Source organism: Carcharhinus amblyrhynchos, unplaced genomic scaffold, assembly GCF_965287045.1.
Source record: "Carcharhinus amblyrhynchos unplaced genomic scaffold, sCarAmb.v2.hapA scaffold_81, whole genome shotgun sequence".
NCBI lineage: Eukaryota > Metazoa > Chordata > Chondrichthyes > Carcharhiniformes > Carcharhinidae > Carcharhinus > Carcharhinus amblyrhynchos.
The window spans coordinates 677,335-701,424 of record NW_027649821.1 but is presented as its reverse complement, the minus strand read 5'-3'; positions in this window follow the sequence as shown (position 1 = coordinate 701,424).

Below are 24,090 nucleotides of genomic sequence, written 5' to 3'. Positions count from 1 at the left end.
CGCGCAGAGTCTGCATAGACAGTGACCCAAGCCGGGAATTGAACCTGGATCCTTCGCAAAGTGAGGCAGCTGTGCTATCATGCCACCCAGTCCAATAAAATAGAGCTATAATTGTAAAAAAAACCTCACAAAAGTGTTTCTGAGGAGTACTCAGCATCACCAATGCCAGTCTTCAGTCAGTTCGATTCAAAGAACAAAAAAATTACAGCACAGGAACAGACCCTTCGACCCTCCAAGCCTGCACCGACCATGTTGCCCGACTGAACTAAAACCCCCTACCCATATCCCTCTCTTCCCATCTATTCATGTATTTGTCAAGACGCCCCTTGAAAGTCACTACTATATCCGCTTCCACTACCTCTCCCGGCAACGAGTTCCAGACACCCACGACCCTCTGTGTACATCTTCTTTCAACCTTGCCCCTCACACCTTAAACCTGTGCCCCCTAGTAATTGACTCTTCCACCCTGGGAAAAGGCTTCTGACTATCCACTCTGTCCATGCCTCTCATAATCTTGTAGATTTCTATCAGGTCGCCCCTCAACCTCCACTGAGAACAAACCAAGTTTCTCCAACCTCTCCTCGTAGCTAATGCCCTCCATACCAGGCAACATCCTGGTAAATATTTTCTGCACTTTCTCCAAAGCCTCCACATCCTTCTGGTAGTGTGGCTACCAGAATTGAACACTATATTCCAAATGCGGCCTAATTAAGGTTCTTTAAAGCTGCAACATGACTTGCCAATTTTTAAACTCAATGCCCTGGCCGATGAAGGCAAGCATGTTGTATGCCTTCTTGACTACCTTCTCCACTCCATTGCCACTTTCAGTGACCTGTGGACCTGGAACAAGAACAGCACCAGCTCAGCAATAATCTTCTCTGGGATGCCCAATTTTGGTTTCACCAGGGTCACTCAGATCCTGACCTCATTACAGCCTTGGTTCAAACATAGACAAAAGAGTTGAATTCTAGAGGTGAGGTGAAAATGACAGACTTTGATATCAAGGCCACATTTGACTGAGCGAAACTGGAGTCAATGGGAATCAGGGGAAAACTCTCCGCTGGTTGGAGTCACAGCTGGTACATAGGGAGCTGGTTGTGTGATTGGAGGTCAATCATCTCAGCTCCAGGACACCACTGCAGGAGTCCCTCAGGGTAGTGTCCTAGACCCAACCATCTTCAGCTGCCTCATCAATGACCTTCCCTCCATCATAAGGTCGTGGGATTGTTCAGTATCATTTGACTCCTCATATTTAAATGCAGCAAGATCTGGACAATGTCCAGGCTTGGGCTGACAAGTGACAAGTGCCATGTGTGAAGTAGGGAAAGTAGGGAATTTGATGCATTTTGTACCTGGCATATATCACAAACATAACCCTTCCTCATGGCTGATCTCCTTAAGCTTATACTGCTCCTGGTATCAATATAAATTATTTATTCATGTTTTCCTTACTTACTTGTTCATGTCTTTCATTCATTAACTTTCATTTCCATAAAGACAGATAGTTAAATGTGAATGTTGTTTTGCAGACATTACAAACCTTACCTGTTTGTACTAACTGAACATTGTTAAACAGCTGGAACTGATAGGTTGTGATACTGGCGTTTTAACAGGAGGAATCCCGCTGGGACAGCTGCGACCGCCCAAATAACTTCAAGGAAGGAGATGCCAAGTCCACCGGAAGCATTGCAGGTCTTGATCGGACCGAAGATTATATCGTGACTGCAGCTGCCAGATGGACTGAGAGTCCTGGTTAAATTGGGAGTTTGCGTTGTGACCAAAGTAGGAAGACCTGCCATCCTAACCGGAATCGGGAGTTTGCGTCGTGATTGACACTGGGACTCATGATGTATAAATACCCACTTGTGTTTGTGTTCAATGAGAAGCCTGGTAAACCACTGTTAGGACCAGGTTTCTCCCAAAAGCTTTTGAAATGAAACTTACTGTATGTTGACTCACTAACAGTCTCAGAGGTGCCTTTTACCTACAACAATTTGCACCACACAACTGCCGGCCAATGACCATCTCCAACAAGAGAGAATCTAATCATCCCCCACCCCGACATTCAATGCTAATGCCATCACTGAATTCTCCCAATATCAACAGCTTGGAGGTTACCATAGTTACGCTGACAGAGGGAAAAAAAGCAGTGGAATTATACACACAAAGATTGGAGTTTTACATTTTAAAATGGACAGAAACCCTGAAGATGGCTGAGAACATACAGTTAGCCACTAATAAGAATGACTGTAGGGTGGTTCTCTGAGGGACAATGGAATCCATCACCATGTTTTCAGAAAAGCTACTTCTAAATCCATCCAAAGACTGATCACTATCTCCAGTAAAGGAACATAATGGCTTTCTCATCTAAAGGACCACGGGTATAATTGCCCAGACCAACTAGCGGATTCCAGTTTCTCTTGGAATTAAAAGCTAGCTAGCTAGGAGAACTGCTCCAGATCCAGGTCACGGCGTCAGGGACCCAGGTTCAATTCCAGCCTTGGGTCACTGTCTCTGTGGAGTTTGCATGTTCTCCCCGTGCCTGCATGGGTTTTCTCCGGGTGCTCTGGTTTCTCCCACAGTCATGATGTGGAGTTGGACTGGGGTAAACACAGTAAGAAGTCTCACAACACCAGGTTAAATTCCAACCAGTTTATTTGATAGTAAACCAACAAGCTTTTGGGGTTTGCCCCTTCGTCAGGTGAATGGAGAGTTCTCTCCACTCTCCACTCACCTGACGAAGGGGCAAACCCCAAAAGCTTGTGGGTTTACTAACAAATAAACTGGTTGGAATTTAACCTGGTGTTGTGAGACTTCTTACTGTGTTCCTCCCACAGTACAGAGATGTGCGGGTTAGGATGATTTGGCCATGATGAATTGACCCTAGCATCAGGAGGATTAGCAGGGTAAATGAGGGTTACAGAGATAAGGCCTGGGTGGGATTGTGGTCGGTACAGACTCGGTGGGCCGAATGGCCTCCTGTAGAATAGGGACTCTATGGATGTGAAGTTATGAAAGGTTACAGCACATTGGACAAGCTCCTCACTGCTTCGGGAAACAGCCGTTCAACCAACATGTAAACCACAAGGGGGCACACTGACTACACCAGTCAGACTGTCCCTCTGTCAGAAAACATCAGCGAGTCCCACTCCTCAGCCCCTTGAGTGTAGCCTGCAAGTTCTTTTTCTTCAGACAGTAATTAATTCCCTTTTGAAAACCACAATTAAGTCTGTCTCTACCACACCCTTAGGCAGTGCATTCCAGATCCTTAATCATTGACTCATAGAACCCTACATGGCAGATGGAGGCCATTTGACCCATCGATTGTAGAACCTTACAGTGCGGAAACAGGCCCTTTGGCCCATCGAGTCTGCGCCGAACACAATCCCACCCAGGCCCTACCCCCATATATTTTACCCGCTAATCCCTCCAACCTATGCATCTCAGGACATTAAGGGACAATGTTATCAAGGCCAATCAACCTAACCTGCACATCTTTGGACTGTGGGAGGAAACCCACACAGACATGAGGAGAATGTGCAAACTTCACACAGACAGTGCCCCAAGCCGGGAATCGAACCCAGGACCCTGGAGCTGTGAAGCAGCAGTGCTAACCATTGCACCACCGTGTTGTCCAGACTCTCGCTCTTATTATTTCATGGGCTGTGAGCATCGCTAGCAAGGTTAGGATTTATTGCCCGTCCAGAGTGCCCTTGAACTTGCTAGGCCATTTCAGAGGGGCAGTTAAGAGTCAATCGCATTGCTGTAGCTCTGGAGTCACAAGTAGGCCAGACCAGGTAAGGATGGCAGATTTCCTTCCCGAAAGGATATTAGTGAAGCAGATGAGTTTTTACAACAGCCGACAGTGGTTATGGTCACGATCACTGAGACTAGCTTTCACCTCCAGATTTATTGATAGAATTTAAATTCCACCAGCCACTGATTTGAACTGAAGCCCCCAGGATATGAGCCTGGGTCTCTGGGTTACTAACCCAGTGATATTATCACTACCTACCCTCATCTGAAAGACAGCACCTTCAGTCCTGGAATGTCAGTGTAGATGATGTGTTCAGGTTTCTGGACTGCATTGTGAACTGATGACCTGCTGACAAAAACAATTCTTCTCACCGGGCAGCATTTAATAAACATACAAACAAGGAGTAGGCCACTTGGTCCCTCGAGTCTGCCCTGCCATTCAATAAGATCATGGCGGATTGCAATTTTAACCCCACATTCCCACCTATCCCCAGTACCTTTCACTCCCTTGCTAACCAAGAATCTATCCAGCTCTGCCTTAAATGTTCAAAGACTCTGCTTTCATTGAGGAAGAGTTCCACAGACTCACCGCCCTCTGAGAGAAAAAATCTCCTCTCTGTCGTAAATGAGCAACATTTATTTTTCAGAGTGGTCCAGGCAAACCCAAACCCATTCCTTGCTCCAAAATCCAATTCACGGTCCCCCTAAAAGGAATAAACAAGGTGAGACATTGCACCCCACCTTGGGCCTGATCTTAGCTACAAGGCCAAGAAGGAACATTTCTTTAAATAGTTACCCAGAGTTCTAGATTCTCCAAGAGGAAACGTTCTCTCCACATCCACCCTGTCAATGTCCCTCGGGATGGAGGTGATTGGGAATTTCACCCACAAGTTGAAGAACCAACATGAGCCCCATATCCCCTCTTTTCAGGAAAGCCTTTCGCTGCTCCCACCTTCAAATGCCCCTCCCCCAGCTTCCAACCCACCATGAAGCTGCACCTACCCATCGCTTTCCAATGTCTCCCAGTATTAACCTTGGAAATCCTGGCCTCTGCCATGGCATTGAATGCCAGTCTGGCACTTAGCCCGACAGTGGTGGGCCTTCCTCAGGATCAAGTCCTCCCCACCCTCCCCCAGAGCAGCTGGCCAATCAGAGGCCAGTGGCTACACATTGCCTCCCTGTGGCGCTGTTGAGCAGTGGCTGCAAACACTCAAAGGTGCAGGTACAGGGAGCAACCCAAGGTGCGGTGATGGTCGAAGGTGGATCATGCATGGGGAGAGGTCCACAGGGGAGGGGGTCAGTAGTAAGAGCAATGGGATGGTTCTTGGCTGCAATCCCCTCCCAAAGTCAGCTCCCTCGATCAGGAACTAAGTGCCTTAGAAGTTGAGCACCCTTCCCCCCACCCTGGGACCTTGATACACAGAGGGGTGGGAGGGCTGTTCATAAAGCTACCTATCACACACCCAGATACACTGCTCCCCATCCTCAGGCACACATAGACACTGCTCCCCAGCTGCACGCCCTCTCTGCTCAGTTCATTTTGCCACCATGTGTGTTAGTGGAGTCTGATCTCCCAACACTTGGAGACACGATGTCCAGTGAGTCCCAGAGGCCATCGCTATTGACACAGATACAGAGCGGGTTAATCCACATTACTCCTGGCTGACTTTACCTTGGACCCAATGACCTGTTGGCCAGGCTGTTCTTTGGTGGGGTGGCTGGGGGCACAGACAGGGTCAGTGGGTGGGAGAGGATGGGGCTATGATGTCGCTTGACTGGAGTTTGTGTTCCTCCACCTGTCACCAATGGGTGAGATCCTGTGAATCGCTCCACCCACTCATCAGCCGGTTTGGTACTTGGTGTCTTATCACATCCACCACCTCCAGGCTTCCCTGTGCTATCAGAGAGCTACCACTGAACAAAACTCCGAAAGGAAACAATACATTCAGGATTTATGGAGAGGTAATGGCACAGCAGAATAGGGGCAACAAGTATTCACAGAGCAAGAGAGAATGGGCAGCCTCATTCCTGTTCACAGTTTGTACAGGATGCAGTCAGTGGATGTTACGTGGCTAATGTAACAAGCTTTGGCTGTCACTTAAATTGGTGCATTATTTAATTGCCTTTGACAACCTGGCATATATTTTCTTTGCAAAACTCACACACTTAATATTTCAGTGTGAGTTCCTATTAAAGCCATCGTCGGAATGGAATACAATTTAAATGCAAATGAGTTTCTCTGGTGTAGTTGGCTCCCTGTTACTGAGCAGTGGGGCTGTAATGGAATGCCAGTGAAACTGGCACCCGGGGTAATAGGCAGGCAGCGTGACTGGCACCACAGTGGTGAAGGAAGGGTACAGGAAGGAACATTCTCAGTCGCTTCTCAAGGGTTTGGCGTTCATTAATAAAAGACCTGTATTAATATAGTGCTTTTCGCCGCAAAAAGAGTTTTATCTGGTCATTATCACATTGCTGTTTGTAGGAATTCATTATACAGACAGTTGTCTGCCACTTCAGTAACAATCTCCAACAAGCAGCCGTGTGTTAATGGGCAGATAATCCCTTCTTGTGATGTTGGCGGAATGATGAAGATTGATGAAGACTCTCCCCCTCCCCCATCCCCACTCTTCTTCAAAATAGCACCCGTCGGACAGATGGGGCCTTTGTTTAACATCTCACGCCAATGACAAGACCGCACTCCCTCAGCACTGCGCTGAGAGCCCGCCTGGATTGTTGTGCCCCAGCCTCTGGATTGGGATTTGAACCCAGAAACCTCGGCAAATCCGAGTTGAGACTGTCGCTAAGTTGATCTTTCTCTTTACCGTAGCTATGATTGTAACACTACAGCCTGTGGGAGGCTAGGGAGGAAATTCCGGGTCCCGTAGCAGAGATATTTGAATCATCGATAGTCACGGGTGAGCTGTCTGAAGACTGGAGGGTGGTGAATGTTGTGCCTTTGTTTAAAAAGGGCTGCAGGGAAAAGCCTGGGAACTACAGGCCAGTGAGCCTCACATCTGTGGTGTGTAGGTTGTTGGAAGATATTTTGAGAGACAGGATCTACAGGCATTTAGAGATGCAAGGACTGATCAGGGACAGTCAGCATGGCTTTGTGAGTGGAAAATCATGTCTCACAAATTTAGTTGAGTTTTTGAAGGGGTAACTAAGAAAGATGAGGGCAGTGCAGTTGATGTTGTCTACAGGGACTTTAGCAAGGCCTTTGACAAGGTATCTCATGGTAGGTTGTTGCATAAGGTTAAATCTCATGGGATAGCTAAATGGATACAAAATTTGCATGATGACAGAAGCAAGAGAGTGGTTCTAGAGGGTTGTTTTTCAAATTGGAGGCCTGTGACCAGCAGTGTGCTTCAGGGACCAGTGCTGGGTTCACTGTTATTTGTCATTTATATTAATGATTTGGATGAGAATATTGGAGGCATGGTTAATAAGTTTGCAGATGACACCAAGATTGCAGGTGCAGCAGGTGGTCAGGAAGGCGAATGGGATGCTGGCCTTCATAGCGAGGGGGATTGAATATAAAAGTAGGGAGGTCTTGCTGCAGCTGTATAGGGCATTGGTGAGGCCGCAGCTGGAGTACTGTGTGCAGTTTTGGGCGCCGCACCTGCGCAAGGATATTTTGGCCCTGGAGGGAGTGCAGAGGAGGTTTACTAGGCTGATACCGGAGTTGAGGGGATTGAGCTATGAGGAGAGGCTGAATAAACTAGGCTTGTACTCGTTAGAGTTTAGAAGAATGAGGGGAGATCTCATTGAGACGTATAAGATGATGAATGGGATGGATAGGATAGAGGTGGAGAGACTCTTCCCGCTCAAAAAAGACAGTAGGACTAGGGGGCACAGCCTCAAGATAAAGGGGAGGCGGTTTAGAACGGAGTTGAGGAGGAACTTCTTCACTCAAAGGGTGGTGAATCTCTGGAATTCTCTGCCCGTTGAAGTGGTGGAGGCTGCCTCGCTAAATATTTTTAAGAAGCGGGTTGATGGGTTTTTGATAAGAGAAGGGATTGAGGGTTATGGGGAGAGGGCGGGAAAGTGGAACTGAGCCACGACAGATCAGCCATGATCTTATTGAATGGCGGGGCAGGCTCGAAGGGCTAGATGGCCTACTCCTGCTCCTATTTCTTATGTTCTTATGTTCTTATGTTCTTATAGTGGACAGTGAAAAAGGTTATCTCCGATTGCAATGAGATCTTGATCAGTTGAGCCAGTGGGCTGACAAATGGCAGATGAAGTTTAATTTAGATAAATGCAAGGTGATGCATTTTGGTAGATTGAACCAGGGCAGGATTTACTCAGTTACTGGTGGGGCATTGGGAAGAGTTACAGAACAAAGAAACCTATGGGTTCAGGTTCATAGCTCCTCGAAAGTGGAGTTACAGGTGGACAGAGTGGTGAAGAAGGCATTCAGCATGCTTGATTTCATTGGTCAGAACATTGAATACAGAAGTTGGTACGTCTTGTTGAAGTTGTACAAGATGTTGGTAAGGCCACACTTGGAATACTGTGTGCAGTTCTGGTCACCCTATTATAGAAAGAATATTATTAAACTAGAAAGAGTGCAGAAAAGATTTACTAGGATGCTACCAGGACTTGATGGTTTGAGTTATAAGGAGAGGCTGGATAGACTGGGACTTTTTTCTCTGGACCGTAGGAGGCTGAGAGGTGATCTTATCGAGGTCTATAAAATAATGAGGGGCACAGATCAGCTAGATAGTCAATATCTTTTCCCAAAGGTAGGGGAGTCTAAAACAAAAGGGCATAGCTTTAAGGTGAGAGGGGAGACACACAAAAATGTCCAGAGGGGCAATTTTTTTCACACAGAGGGTGGTGAGGGTCTGGAACAAGCTGTCAGAGGCAGTAGTAGAAGCGGGTACAATTTTGTCCTTTAAAAAGCATTTAGACAGTTATATGAGTAAGATGGGTATAGAGGGATGTGGGCGAAAGGCGGGCACTTGAGACTAATTTAGGGGTTTAAAAAAAGAGGGCGGCATGAACAAGTTGGGCTGAAGGGCCTGTTTCCATGCTGTAAACCTCTATGATTACATTCTGTATTCTCTCATTTCCTTCTCTATGAACAGTATGCTTTGTCTGTATAGCACACAAGAAGTAATACTTTTCATTGTATTCTAGTACGTGACATTTCATTCATTTGTGGAACATGGGCGTCGCTGGCTGGCCAGCATTTATTGCCCATCCCTTGTTCAAAGGGCAGTTGCTGTGGCTGTAGAGTCACACATAGGCCAGACCAGGTAAGGACAGCAGATTTCCTTCACTAAAGGACATTAATAAACCAGATGGTTTTTTTCCCAACAATTGACAATGGTTTCATGGTCATCAGTAGATTCTTAATTCCAGATATTTTTTATTGAATTTGAATTCCACCATCTGCCGGGGTGGGATTCGAACCCGGGTCCCCCAGAACATTAGCTGAGTTTCTGGATTAAAGGTCGAACGGTAATGCCACTCGGCCATCGCCCCACCATAATTGTGTCCAAAGGTAGTCATGGTAACCATTCAGGGATATGGCAGGGAGGGAGGGCTTGTGTAAGATGCTCTTTCGGAGAGTCGGTGCAGACTCAATGGGCTGAATGGCCTCCTTCAGCACTGTAGGGATTCTATGGGATATAATTGAACTGTGTTTGTATATACCTGTTCATAAATCTGGGCCCACTGCTTCCATCATTTAGAAGATTTATCATGTTACATGTAAATGAATTTTAAAATTTCACTTGTCTTAAGAACAAAAGAATTTTTAGCATCAGCATCTTCTGTGGTGTTCATGCAGGATGGCTTAAGTGCTTTTTATTAATGAACTAAAACAGTGAGCAGGAACATGGGAATTAGGAGCCAGTCAGCCCCTCGTGACTGCTCCACAAACCCACTTGGCCGATCTCCAAGTTCAACACCATTTTCCAGCACTACCTCCATATCCCTCTATCTTTAATATCAGAAATCGATTGATTAATTTCTGCCTTGAACATAATTCAATGACCCCTCTGGGGTAGAGAATTCCAGAGGATCACTACCCTCTGACTATTGGAATTCCTGCCCCACCCTCCCCACCACCACGGTGGAACCCTGTAAGAATTTAATATGCTTCAATGAGATCACCCCCTCATTCTTCTAAACTCTACTAGTCAGGAAAAACGGAGAGGGCTGGACGTTCATAAGCACAACTTTTAGGCAATAATCAGCCCTACCATCTCATCGCGCTCCTTGGTCCCTCTCTCCACTAATAGTTATTTCCTGTCACTATCACTTTCAGTAAACAACATACACCATTGGAATAAATGAACAATAATTAGTTTTTAATCACAGAATTCTTACACTGCAGATAGAGGCCATTTGGCCCATCGAGCCTGCACTGACAGCCATCCTATCCCATAATCCTGCTAGTTCCCCTGACACTAAGGGGAAATTTAGCATGGTCAATCCCACCTGACCTGCACATCTTTGGACTAAATCAAACAGTAATTGGCTTCAATAAACAATAACCAATTAGTTTTAACAGTGGATATCTTTGATTTACTTTGAAATTTAAAGTATCAATTAGAATGCTAATACTCCTTTCCAAAAACTGCACAATCATTTTCACAGTAACTTCATTGCAGTGTTAATGCAAGCCTACTTGTGATACTAATAAATAAACTTTAAAATTGATTAGCCATAATGAATAATTATCAGTTGCGGCAAACAAAATGATTGACATTAATTAATAAATAATTCATTAATCTGACAGGAAAATGTAAATTATTGATCTGCTCACAGAATACGAACACAGTAACATAAGGAAGATGAACAGGAGTAACCCGCACAGTCGCACGAGCTAGTTCTACCATTCAGTGCGATCACAGCAAATCCTGGGCCTTAACTCTATAAAATCCCTGTAGTGCAGAAGGAGGCTATTCAGCCCATCAAGTCTGCACTAACAGTCTGACCCAGGCCCTAACCCCATGTATTTACCCCACTAATCCCACTAACCTACATCTTGGGACACCAAGGGGCAAATTTAGCATGGTCAATCCATCTAACATGCACATCTTTAGACTGTGGGAGGAAACTGGAGCCACACAGGGACAATGTGCAAACTCTACACAGTCACCCAAGACTGGAATTGAACCCGGATCCCTGGCACTGAGGCAGCAGTGCTAACCACAATGCCACTTACCACCCCCTCCCCAGATCCCTTCATATTCCTGACACATTGATTACTTTCGCAAAGATTTGATCCTTGGATAATTTTAATATTTGCACAGTAGATAGTAAATGATTCATTCCATCCTGGAATAAATAACTAATTGTAATTAACAATCAAATCCTCATATTAATACAAATAAGTAATATACCAATTCAAATACATGTAATCAACTATTCAAGACTAGGAAATTGACAAGAAAGTCTTTTTATGCCCCAGATGAAGGATAAACACCCAGTTTGTAGATGTCTCTGTTATCTTACTTCAGGTTCCTATACTATGCAGTATTAGTTGTTAAAGCTTTGATACTCAGCAAGTGCTCTGCTTTATGCAGACTGCTGGAACCACAAGCCTTGCACTTGAGGATAAAGTCATGGATGGGCACGGTGGCACAGGGGTTAGCATTGTCGCCTCACAGCTCCAGGGATCTAGGTTCAATTCCCAGCTTGGGTCACTGTCTGTACAGACTCTGCACGTTCTCCTTGCCTCTGTGTGGGTTTCCTCCGGGTGTTCCGGTTTTCTCCCACAGTCAAAGATATGCTGGTTAGGTGCATTGGCCATACTAAATTCTCCCTCAGTGTACCTGAACAGGTGCCAGAGTGTGGCAACTCGGAGATTTTCACAGTAACTTCATTACAGTATTAATGTAAGCCTACTTGTGACTCTAATAAATAAACTTTAATGATAATAGAGTGGTCTGAATTCAATAAAAGCGAAATACTACACATGCTGGAGATCTGAGATGAAAACAAAGTGCTGGAAAAACTCTGGCAGCAGAGTTAACCTTTCGAGTCCGTATGACTCTCCATCCGAATGAGAACTCTGAAGAAGAGTCATGTTTGACTGGAAACATTAACTCTGATCTAAATTTAATGCTGTCTTGCATTTTACAAACAGTTGAGCAACGCGTTCAGTTCTTGAGAGTGCCCATCACTTGTGGAAAATTTCTCAAACGTCAACAGCAAAGTGAAATGAACCCTGAAAACGTTGGCAATGTTCCTCTCACAGGCCTCTCCTCCTCCATTCAACTCTTGTCAAACTATGATCCCACTCCAAGTCACTGGAATCCCAATTTAAAACTGTCATCTTCCTATCTGCCTTTCCTAATTCCATAAAATCCATTGAGAAATCTTTATTCCTCTGGCTCTGTCCTCTCGTATCTCCCACTTCCTTCACCATCTGCAACTGCGTCCCTGCCCCACCGTGCCCCCCCCACCCCTCCACCACCACCACCACCACCACCACCACCGTGGCCTTACTTTCATACCTGGACCCAATGTAATGAAATTCCTTCCTAAATCCCATCCTCCATACTTCCCTCTTTAAAATCTATTTGTAGTCACCCCTCCCAATACCCAATCCTTTGTCACTTTTTTGCCTGTTTGCAGTGCTGAAGAGAGGTGTTGTGGGTAACATCCCAAGCTCTGGGCCAGAAGTTCTGGGTTCAGTTCCCATTTCAGTACTTGATGGCCACAAGGAGGGCGCCTTCATAATGTGGCCAAAAAGGTTGTTTCTCGGCCTGTATAGAAGAGACACAGAAACAGAATGACAGTGTTATTTAAATGATGAGACCTGGGTGTCCCTCTACCTGTCATTGAAAACAAACATACAGGTACTGCAAGCGGTTAGGAAGGTGAATGGTATATTGGCCTCCATTGCAAGAAGACTTGAGTACAGGAGCAAGGATGTCTTACTGAAACTGTCCAGGGTCTTGTTGAGGCCACACCTTGATTATTGTGTACAGTTTTGGTCTCCCTACCTAAGCAAGGATATATTTGCCACAGAGGGAGTGCAGCAAAGGTTCACCAGGCTGATTCCTGGGATGACAGGATTATTGTCTGAGGAGAGATTGGTTGACTGGGCCTGTCACTCACTGTTTCTTCATTCAGAGGGTGGTGAACCTGTGAAATTCTGTATCACAGAAAGCTGTGGAGGCCAAATCACTAAACATATTTAAGAAAGAAATGGATTTTTAGATTCTAAAGGTGCCAAGGGATATGGGGAGAGTGCTGGAGTATAGTGTTGAGCGAGGGGATCAATCATGATCATGTTGAATGGCGCAGCAGTGAAGAAGCCAAAAACTTACTCCTGCTCCTATTTCCTATGTTTCTATAAAGCCTCAGGGCACTCCAAAGCTCTTTACAGCTAATGAATTAGTGTGAAGTACAGTCACTGCTGGAAAGTAGGGAACAGAAACAACATGCACGCAAAATGTCTCTCCCACAGCTAGGTGGTAATGACCTACATAATCTGTTCTTGTCTTAGTGAAGTTGGTTGAGGGAGAAATACTGCCCAGGTCCCTGACTGAGAGGCCAGGTGAGGGCCTCAATTTAGCAAAAGGACAGAACCTCCAACAATCCTGCACCTCTTCTGCACTGCACCGAGGTGTCAGCCTGGACTTTGTACTCACGTCTTTTGGAGTGAATCTTAAACACTGAGAATTCGACCAGCCACCTAGATTGTGTGTAGACCAGATGTAATGTGAATGATGGTTCCTGAGATGCTCGAACTTTGAAAATCTATGTCAAGGAGGGCAGCTGACCAAGGTTACAAAGCACGGATTGCAAAGTGATATAAATATTCATAGAATCATACAGCACAGAAGAGGTGCTTCGGCCCATCGGGTCTACACTAGCACACTAGAAACAACTGAACTCCCACCTAATCCCATCTGCCAGCACTTGGCCCATAGCCCTGAATGTTATGACGTGCCAAGTGCTCATCCAGGTACTTTTCAAAAGATGTGAGGCAACCTGCCTCCACCACCTTCCCATGCAGCGCATTCCAGACCGTCACCACTCTCTGGGTGAAAATGGTTTTCCTCACATCATCTCTAAACCTCGCATCCCTCATCTTGAACCACAGCTAGAGAACTGCACACAGTACTCTAGCTGTGGTCTCACCAACGTTCTACACAACAGGAGACACGGTTAGTAAGTTTGCAGATGATACCAAGATTGGTGGCATAGTGGACAGTGGCAAAAGTTATCTCCGATTGCAACAGGTCTGGGCCAGTGGGCTGATGAAAAGCAGATGGAGTTTAATTTAGACAAATGCGAGGTGATGCATTTGGTAGATTGAACCAGGCCAGGACTCACTCAGTTCATGGTATGGCATTGGGGAGAGTTACAGAACAAAAAGATCTAGGGGTACATGTTCATAGTTCCTTGAAAGTGGAGTCACAGGTGGAGAGAGTGGTGAAGAAGGCATTCAGCATGCTTGGTTTTATCGGTCAGAACATTGAATACAGGAATTGAGACATCTTGTTGAAGTTGTACAAGACAGTGGTAAGGCCACACTTGGAATACTGTGTACAGTTCTAGTCACCCTATTATAGGAAGGATATTATTAAACTAGAAGGAGTGCAGAAAAGATCTACTAGGATGCTACCTGGACTTGATGGTTTGAGTTATAAGGAGATGCTGCATAGACATGGGACTTTTTTCTCTGGAGCATAGGAGACAGAGGGGTGATCTTATAGAGGTCTATAAAATAATAAGGGGCGCAGATTAGCTAGATAGTCAATATCTTTTCCCAAAGGTAGGGGAGTCTAAAAGTAGAGGACATAGGGTTAAGGTGAGAGGGGAGAGATACAAAAGTGTACAGAGAAGCAATTTTTCCACGCAGAGGGTGGTGAGTGTCTGGAACAAGCTGCCAGAGGTAGTAGTAGAGGCGGGTACAATTTTGTCTTTTAAAAAGCATTTAGACCGTTACATGGGTACAATGGGTATAGAGGGATATGGGCCAAATGCGGGCAATTGGGATTAGCTTAGGGGTTTTTAAAAAAGGCGGCATGGACAAGTTGGGCCAAAGGGCCTGTTTCCATGCTGTAAATCTCTATGACTCTATGACTAACTCCAATATGACTTCTCTGCTTTTATATTCTGTGCCTCAATTGATAAAGGCAACTGTTCCATATGCCTTTTTAACCACCCTTCTGCCTTCAGAGATCTGTGGACAAATATCACGGTTGCTTTATTCCACAGAAATTCCTAGTGACTTGCCATTCATTGAATACTTTTTTGTCAAATTACTCCTTCCACAGTGTGTCAACTCACACTTTTCAGGATCAGGTTCCATCTGCCCATTTGACTATTCTTTTTATATCTTCTTATAGCCCAAGGCATTCTGCCTCACTATTAACCACACAGCCAATCCACAAACTTACTAATTCTACCCCCCCGCATAGTCATCAATGTCATTTATATAAATGATGAATAATAGGGGGCCCAACACAGATCCCAGTGATACACCACTGGACACTGACTTCCAGTCACTAAAGCAGCCTTCTGTCATCGCCCTCTGTCTCCTACAACTGAACCAATTCTGAATCCACTTTATCAAATTACCCTGTGTCCCATGTGAATTTACTTTCTCCCATGTGGGACCTTGTTAAAGGCTTCACTGAAATCTGTATAAATTACATTGACTGCACTATACTTGTCTACACACCTGGTCACCTCCTCAAAAAATTCAATCAAATTTATTAGGCACTACCTCCCTCTGACAAAGCCGTGCTGACTATCCTTGATCAAGCTTTGCCTCTTCTGAAGGAGAACCTCTTCTGCTCTCCTTCAGAGGTTTCTCTAATAGTTTCCCCACCACTGACGTGAGGCTCACCAATCTGTAGTTCTCTAATTTATCTCTACAATCCTTGTTAAATAGCGGAACCACATTAGCTGTTCTCCAGTCATCTGACACCTCCCCTGTGGCCAGAGAGGAATTGAAAATTTGGGTCAGAGCCCCTACAATCTCCTCCCTTGCCTACTATAGCAGCCCAGGGCATGAATCATCTGGATTTGGAGATTTATCCACTTTTAAGTCTGCCAACACCTTCAATACTTTGTCCTTCCCAATGTCAATTTTCTCAAGAATCTCACAGTTTCACTCCCTGAGTTCCACACCATCATCCTCATTCTCTTGGGTCAAGATGGATGTGAAGTATTCATTCAACACTCTACCAATGTCCTCTAGCTCCACCCATAGATTGCCCCCTTAGTCCATAATGGGCCTTACTCTTTCTCTGATTATTGTCTTCCCCTTCATATATTGACAGAATATCTTGGGATTTTCCCTACTTTTACCAGCCAGAGTTTTCTCATATCCCCTCTATGCTTTCCTAATTGCTTACTTAAGCCCCACTTTCTATACCTCACTAATGCCTCCACTGATTTGCTCCCCTTGTACTTTTAAAAAACTTTTATTTTCCTTCTCATTGTATCCTGAATATCTCTGGTCATGATGTGGATATGCCGGCGTTGGACTGGGGTAAACACAGTAAAAAGTCTGACAACACCAGGTTTCAGTCCAACCGATTTATTTGATAGTAAACTCACTAGCTTTCGGGTTAGCCCCTTCGTCAGGTGACCTATTATTACCTATCACCCTAGAGAGAACATGCTGGGCTTGCACTCTCTCCATTTTCTTTTTGAATGCCTCCCATTTCTCTTCTGTAGATTTTCCCATAACATAGAACATAGAACACTCCAGCACAAACAGGCCCTTTGGCCCACAAGTTGCGCCGATCACATCTATACCTACTAAGCCATAGACCTATCTATAACCCCCAATCCCATTAGATCCGATATACTCATCCAGAAGTCTTTTAAAAAACCCCAGCGAGTTCATCTCTACCACCACCGACGGCAGCCGATTCCACTCACTCACCACCCTCTGAGTGAAAAACTTACCCCTGACATCTCCTCTGTACCTGCTCCCCAGCACCTTAAACCTGTGTCCTCTCGTAGCGACCATTTCAACCCGGGGAAATAGCCTCTGAGAATCCACCCCATCAGGTCGCCTCTCAACCTGCGTGTCTCCAGGGAGAAAAGACCAAGCTCCCTCAACTGATCCTCATAAGGCATGCCATCCAATCCAGGCAACATCCTTGTAAATCTCCTCTGCACCCTCTCAATAGCTTCCACGTCCTTCCAATAGTGAGGCAACCAGAACTGCACACAGTACTCCAAGTGGGGTCTGACAAGGGTCTTGCAGCATTACCTCCCGACTCCTAAACTCAATCCCTCGATTAATGAAGGCCAGTACACCATACGCCTTCTTGACCACATCCTCCACCTGCGAGGCCGATTTAAGAGTCCTGTGGACCCGGACCCCAAGATCCTTCTGCTCTTCAACACAGCTAAGACTCCTACCCTTGACATTGTATTCCTTCATCCCATTGGTCCTACCAAAATGGACCACTACACATTTATCTGCGTTAAAGTCCATCTGCCACTTCTCCGCCCAGTCTTGCATCCTATCTATGTCCCGCTGCAACTTCTGACAACCCTCCAGACTATCCACAACACCACCGACCTTCGTATTGTCGGCGACGATAAGAAGCTCTTCCCAGTCTATCTCAGCCAGATCCTATCTTATTTGACTAAAATCCACTCTCCCCCAATCCAAAACCTTTTTTTTGCAACTTGTCTATTTCCTTGTCCTCCAAGCTTAAATTGTACCATGTTGCCATCGCTATCACTAAAATGTTCCCCCATCACCACCTCAACCATCTGTCCGGCTTCATTCCTCAGAATCAGGTCCAGCACAGCTCCTTCCTTTATTTGACCCTCCAAATATTGATCTAAAAAGTCCTCCTGTACACATTTCAAGAAACCTACTCTATCCAAGCCCTTAACACTATGTCTATCCCAGCTGATGTTGAGAAAGTTGAAATCAACTAATATTATCACCCTATTGTTCTTGTTTTTACAAATCTACACGACTCCCAGATATTCTTAGATTTTGCTCAGTTTCCCCACTTGGGGCAAGGAGAACCTTAAGGAAGTGAGCTCATTCTGGTCTGCATTTTCCTTTGAGTTAAGATGAACAGATCTCTAATGGTGAAAAGATAAATTCCTCATGAGGGAGAGAGAGTTTCATTCAGATTGAGTGCCTCACAGTGTTACTGATATCTGGGTAGGCTGTTGAGAAATCCATGGACTCTGTCTTGGTTTCATTTGTCCATTATCATGTAGTGAGGTCTCGTTGGAAACAGTTGATTGTTAATTCACATGAACCTCATACTTGTATGTTAGAGTATAAGATAGATATTGTAAACTAACTTATCATTCTGAGCTTGTATAGTAAAGTTTATTTTTGTTCCAAACCCATGGACTCTTGCGGCTTTATTCACGAAACAAGTGTTTGAATCGTTGGTTACTTTAAATAAAACATTCCTAACCAGATCGTACCAACAATTTGGGGATTTGGCCCTTCATCATTACACTGGTGCCAGATTTATTCTCATGGGAGTGGAGATTGGAACTTGTTCTCGGGCAGCATGCTGCAATTTGTGAGACAGAGTGTGGAGGAGCTGTGAAAGCTATTGCTAGGTTTCAGTTATAAAGCAAAGGCTACCTGCTGCCTCCTGCTTTACTGTTGTTGACCACCGTGCGGTGTAATCACCCAAATTTAACTCCTGAATTGCAGGCCCTGATAACAGCCACCGTTTAATTCCTTTCTACTTGTTTTCATCCCTGGAATGTACAGGGACTTGTTGACTGAACGGATTCATTTGTACATTTACTGATACTGCTTAATCTCACTGGTCTCAGCAACTGACACATATGACATGTGAATCCTAATGTAATCAAGGACTTCAGGTTGTTTATATATACAATACTAGATAAAAGGAAATGAGTAACAGGCTGGAATCTAACCAAAGGGTTCATTGTACTTTATATGTAGCATAATAAATATCCAGGAGTGAGTTACAGACTGGAATCTAATCGAGGGGTTTGGGTGGTTTATATATAGAATAACAGATACCCGGGAGTGAGTTACAGACTGGAATCTAATCGAGGGGTTCGGGTGGTTTATATATAGAATAACAGATACCCGGGAGTGAGTTACAGACTGGAATCTAATCGAGGGGTTTGGGTGGTTTATATATAGAATAATGGATACCCGGGAGTGAGTTACAGACTGGAATCTAATCGAGGGGTTCGGGGTGGTTTATATATAGAATAATAGATACCCGGGAGTGAGTTACAGACTGGAATCTAATCGAGGGGTTTGGGTGGTTTATATATAGAATAATAGATACCCGGGAGTGAGTTACAGACTGGAATCTAATCGAGGGGTTCGGGTGGTTTATATATAGAATAATGGATACCCGGGAGTGAGTTACAGACTGGAATCTAATCGAGGGGTTCGGGTGGTTTATATATAGAATAATGGATACCCGGGAGTGAGTTACAGATTGGAATCTAATCGAGGGGTTTGGGGTGGTTTATATATAGAATAATAGATACCTGGGAGTGAGTTACAGACTGGAATCTAATCGAGGGATTTCAGTGGTTTATATATAGAATAATAGATACCCGGGAGTGAGTTACAGACTGGAATCTAATCAAGGGATTTCGGCGGTTTATATATAGAATAATAGATACCCGGGAGTGAGTTATAGGCTGGAATAGACTTGCTGATGACACCAAGATGGCTGGATTGGCAGGCAGTGAGGAGCAGTGTCTAGCAATACAGCAGGATATTGATAGGCTGGTTGATTGGGCAGATACATGGCTAATGGAGTTTAATGGTGGTGGTGGAGGCGAACTTGCTGGGGTCTTTTAAAAGACTTCTGGATGAGTATATGGGGTTTTATGGGATTGGGGGTTATAGATAGGTCTATAGATTGGTAGGTGTTGATGTGATCGGCGCAACTCGTGGGCCGAAGGGCCTGTTTGTGCTGTAGTGTTCTATGTTCTATGTTAATCCAGATAAATGTGAGGTGATGCATTTTGGCTGGAATAAAGTAGGGGGGAGTTATATGGTAAAGGGTAAGCCCATAAGGAATATAGAATCACAGCGAGACCTGGGGGTGCAAGTGCACAAGTCTTTGAAGGTGGCAGTGCAAGTGGAGAAGGTTGTGAAGAAAGCCTATGGTATGTTAGCCTTTATAGGAAGCGGTATAGAATATAGAGCTGGGGTCTAATGTTGCAGTTGTACAGAACGTTGGTTAGGCCGCATTTAGAGTACTGCGTCCAGTTCTGGTCGCCTTACTACCGGAAGGACATGGAGACTCTGGAGAGAGTGCAGAGGAGGTTTACCAGGATGTTGCCTGGTATGGAAGGACTGGGGTATGAGGGAAGATTGAAGAAATTGGGGCTCTTTTCCCTTGAAAGACGCCGACTGAGGGGGGATCTAATAGAGGTATATAAAATTATGAAGGGTATAGATAGAGTAAACAGTGGTAAGCTATTTCCTATGATAGAGACACGTAGGACAAGGGGCCATGGACTTAAGGTGAGGGGGGAGAGGTACAACACAGATATTAGAGTGAGGTTTTTCACACAGAGGGCAGTGGAGGTATGGAATGCTCTGCCAAGTAAGGTGGTGGAGGCAAACACGCTAGAGTCATTTAACAGTAACTTAGACAGGCACATGAGTGGAATGGAGATGGGTGGATATAGGAGATTGTTTTTAATAAGGGTCATTAGCATTGGGGCGTCCCTGGTAAGGTAAATGGATTTGGTACAATAATAATGTTTTATTTTCCCTTTCTCATTCACAGGTTTTAAGTCGGTCCACCTCGTGTCCAACGAGGGGCATACACGCGATGGGTCGTACTGGGGCTGCTCTTGGTTGTTCGAGATTGGCCTAGTGCTTCATGTCGTTAGTGTGTGCCTAAACTGGACCAGATACTGGGCAAGACGACAGCTCAGTGACTATCGCTGATTGCTGTGCAGACACATGGATTTGGGCCAGTGTCTGTGGGAGTTTGCGCATTCTCCCCGTGCTTGCGTGGGTTTTCTCCGGGTGCTCCGGTTTCCTCCCACACCCCAAAGATGTGCTGTTAGGCTGATTAGCAGGAATAAACTGTCCCTAAATCAGTTTCCCTCAATCTGGATGGCCATAAAACATTAGACAGGGGTTGTGGGTGGAGAGGGGGACTGGTGGTGTTGAGATGGCGGTGCGGGCTCGTTGGTCCGAAGGGCCTGTTTCCCGGGCTGTTTTTGTTCTTTGTTTGTTCTTTGTTCTTTGGAATCTAATCGAGGGGTTTGGGTGGTTTATATATAGAATAATGGATACCCAGGAGTGAGTTACAGACTGGAATCTAATCGAGGGGTTCAGGGTGGTTTATATATAGAATAACAGATACCCGGGAGTGAGTTACAGACTGGAATCTAATCGAGAGGTTTGGGTGGTTTACATATAGAATAACAGATACCCGGGAGTGAGTTACAGACTGGAATCTAATCGAGGGGTTAGGGGTGGTTTATATATAGAATAACGGATACCCGGGAGTGGGTTACAGACTGGAATCTAATCGAAGGGTTTGGGTGATTTATATATAGAATAATGGATGCCCAGAGTGAGTTACAGACTGGAATCTAATCGAGGGGTTCAGGTGGTTTATATATAGAATAATGGATACCCAGGAGTGAGTTACAGACTGGAATCTAATCGAGGGGTTCGGGTGGTTTATATACAGAATAACGGATACCCGGGAGTGAGTTACAGACTGGAATCTAATCGAGGGGTTTGGGTGGTTTATATATAGAATAATGGATGCCCAGAGTGAGTTACAGACTGGAATCTAATCGAGAGGTTCGGGTGGTTTATATATAGAATAATGGATACCCGGGAGTGAGTTACAGACTGGAATGTAATCGAGGGGTTCGGGTGGTTTACATATAGAATAATGGATACCCGGGAGTGAGTTACAGACTGGAATGTAATCGAGGGGTTCGGGTGGTTTATATATAGAATAATGGATACCCAGGAGTGAGTTACAGACTGGAATCTAATCGAGGGGTTTGGGGTGGTTTATATATAGAATAACGGATACCTGGGAGTGAGTTACAGACTGGAATCTAATTGAGGGATTTTGGTGGTTTATATATAGAATAATAGATACCCGGGAGTGAGTTACAAACTGGAATCTAATTGAAGGGTTTGGGTGGTTTGTATATAGAATAATAGATACCCGGGAGTGAGTTATAGACTGGAATCTAATCGAGGGGTTTGGGGTGGTTTATATATAGAATAACAGATACCCGGGAGTAAGTTACAGACTGGAATCTAATTGAAGGGTTTGGGTGGTTTGTATATAGAATAATAGATACCCGGGAGTGAGTTACAGACTGGAATCTAATCGAGGGGTTCGGGGTGGTTTATATATAGAATAACAGATACCCGGGAGTGAGTTACAGACTGGAATCTAATCGAGGGGTTTGGGTGGTTTATATATAGAATAATGGATACCCAGGAGTGAGTTACAGACTGGAATCTAATCGAGGGGTTTGGGTGGTTTATATATAGAATAACGGATACCCGGGAGTGAGTTACAGACTGGAATCTAATCGAGGGGTTTGGGTGGTTTATATATAGAATAATAGATACCCGGGAGTAAGTTATAGACTGGAATCTAATTGAAGGGTTTGGGTGGTTTGTATATAGAATAATAGATACCCGGGAGTGAGTTATAGACCGGAATCTAATTGAGGGATTTTGGTGGTTTATATATAGAATAATGGATACCCGGGAGTGAGTTACAGACTGGAATCTAATCGAGGGGTTTGGGTGGTTTATATATAGAATAATGGATACCCGGGAGTGAGTTACAGACTGGAATCTAATCGAGGGGTTTGGGTGGATTATATATAGAATAACGGATACCCGGGAGTGAGTTACAAACTGGAATGTAATCGAGGGGTTTGGGGTGGTTTATATATAGAATAACGGATACCCGGGAGTGAGTTACAGACTGGAATCTAATCGAGGGGTTCGGGGTGGTTTATATATAGAATAATAGATACCTGGGAGTGAGTTACAAACTGGAATCTAATCGAGGGGTTTGGGTGGATTATATATAGAATAATAGATACCCGGGAGTGAGTTACAGACTGGAATCTAATCGAGGGGTTTGGGTGGATTATATATAGAATAATAGATACCTGGGAGTGAGTTACAGACAGGAATCTAGTGAAGGTGTTCAGAAGTCTTTCATAAAATTCTAGTTGGGAATGAAATCTAGAAACACAACATCACGTTACATTGATTTTGCTCATTTAACTCCAGCATGGAGCAAACGTACTGTTTAACATAGTCAGTGTTTGAGACTCAGAGCAGGTGCTCAGTAAATAAAGCCACAAGAGTCCACAGTGAACAAATAAAATAAACTTTAGTGTAGAAGGTCAGAAAGGTAAAACATTTGACAATATATATTTTATACTCTAACATTCTTAGCCACCAGTATTGGATATATGTAAATTAGCAGGTAAGCTGTGGTTGAACACAGCCCACTGTGCAATAAATGGCAAATTTGACCAAGCCAGAGTCCACCAATTTCTCAGATATTAGTGAACATTGTGAGTCAATCAATCCTGTTGAAACTCTCTCTCACAAGGATTCCAGTCTTCATCTTCAAATGTCTAACTCCCAGAAAGCCGTCCAACCCTGTTATATTATGAAGTGGTTGTATGATTGCTTTAAGAGCATGTCACATGATTTGATCATGTCACAGAATCCCTATAGTGCAGAAGGAGGACATTCAGCCCATCAAGTCAGCACTGACTTGGGTGACACAGTGGTTAGCACTGCTGTCTCAATAGTGCCAGGGAACCGGGTTCAATTTCTGCTTTTGGTCACTGTCTCAACAGAGTGTGTACATTCTCCCCGTGTCTGCGTGGGTTTCCTCCGGGTGCTCCAGGTGGTGTGCTGGTTAGGTGCATTGGCCATGCTAAATTCTCCCTCAGTGTAACCAAACAGGCGCTGGAGTTTGGCAACTAGGGGATTTTCTCAATAACTTCATTTCAGGATTAATGTAAGCCTACTTGTGGCACTAATAAATACATTTTAAAACTTTTACCCCGGCCTACTGCCCATCCCTGTAACCCCACACATTTAACATGGCTAATCCATCCAACCTATGCATCTTTAGGCACTAAGCGACAATATAGTATGGCCAGTCCACCTAATCTACACATCTTTGGATTGTGGAAGAAGCTTATGCCAACACAGGGAGAAGTACAGACTCCATCCAAGACTGGAATTGAACCCAGGTCCTGGCATTGTGAGGCAGCAGTGCTAACCACTGTCTTACTGTGCCACCCAATGAGGTTTTTAATGTGTTTCACAGGCTTCTGCCTTAGTTTCATTTTCTGTTCTATGCCGAGAACATC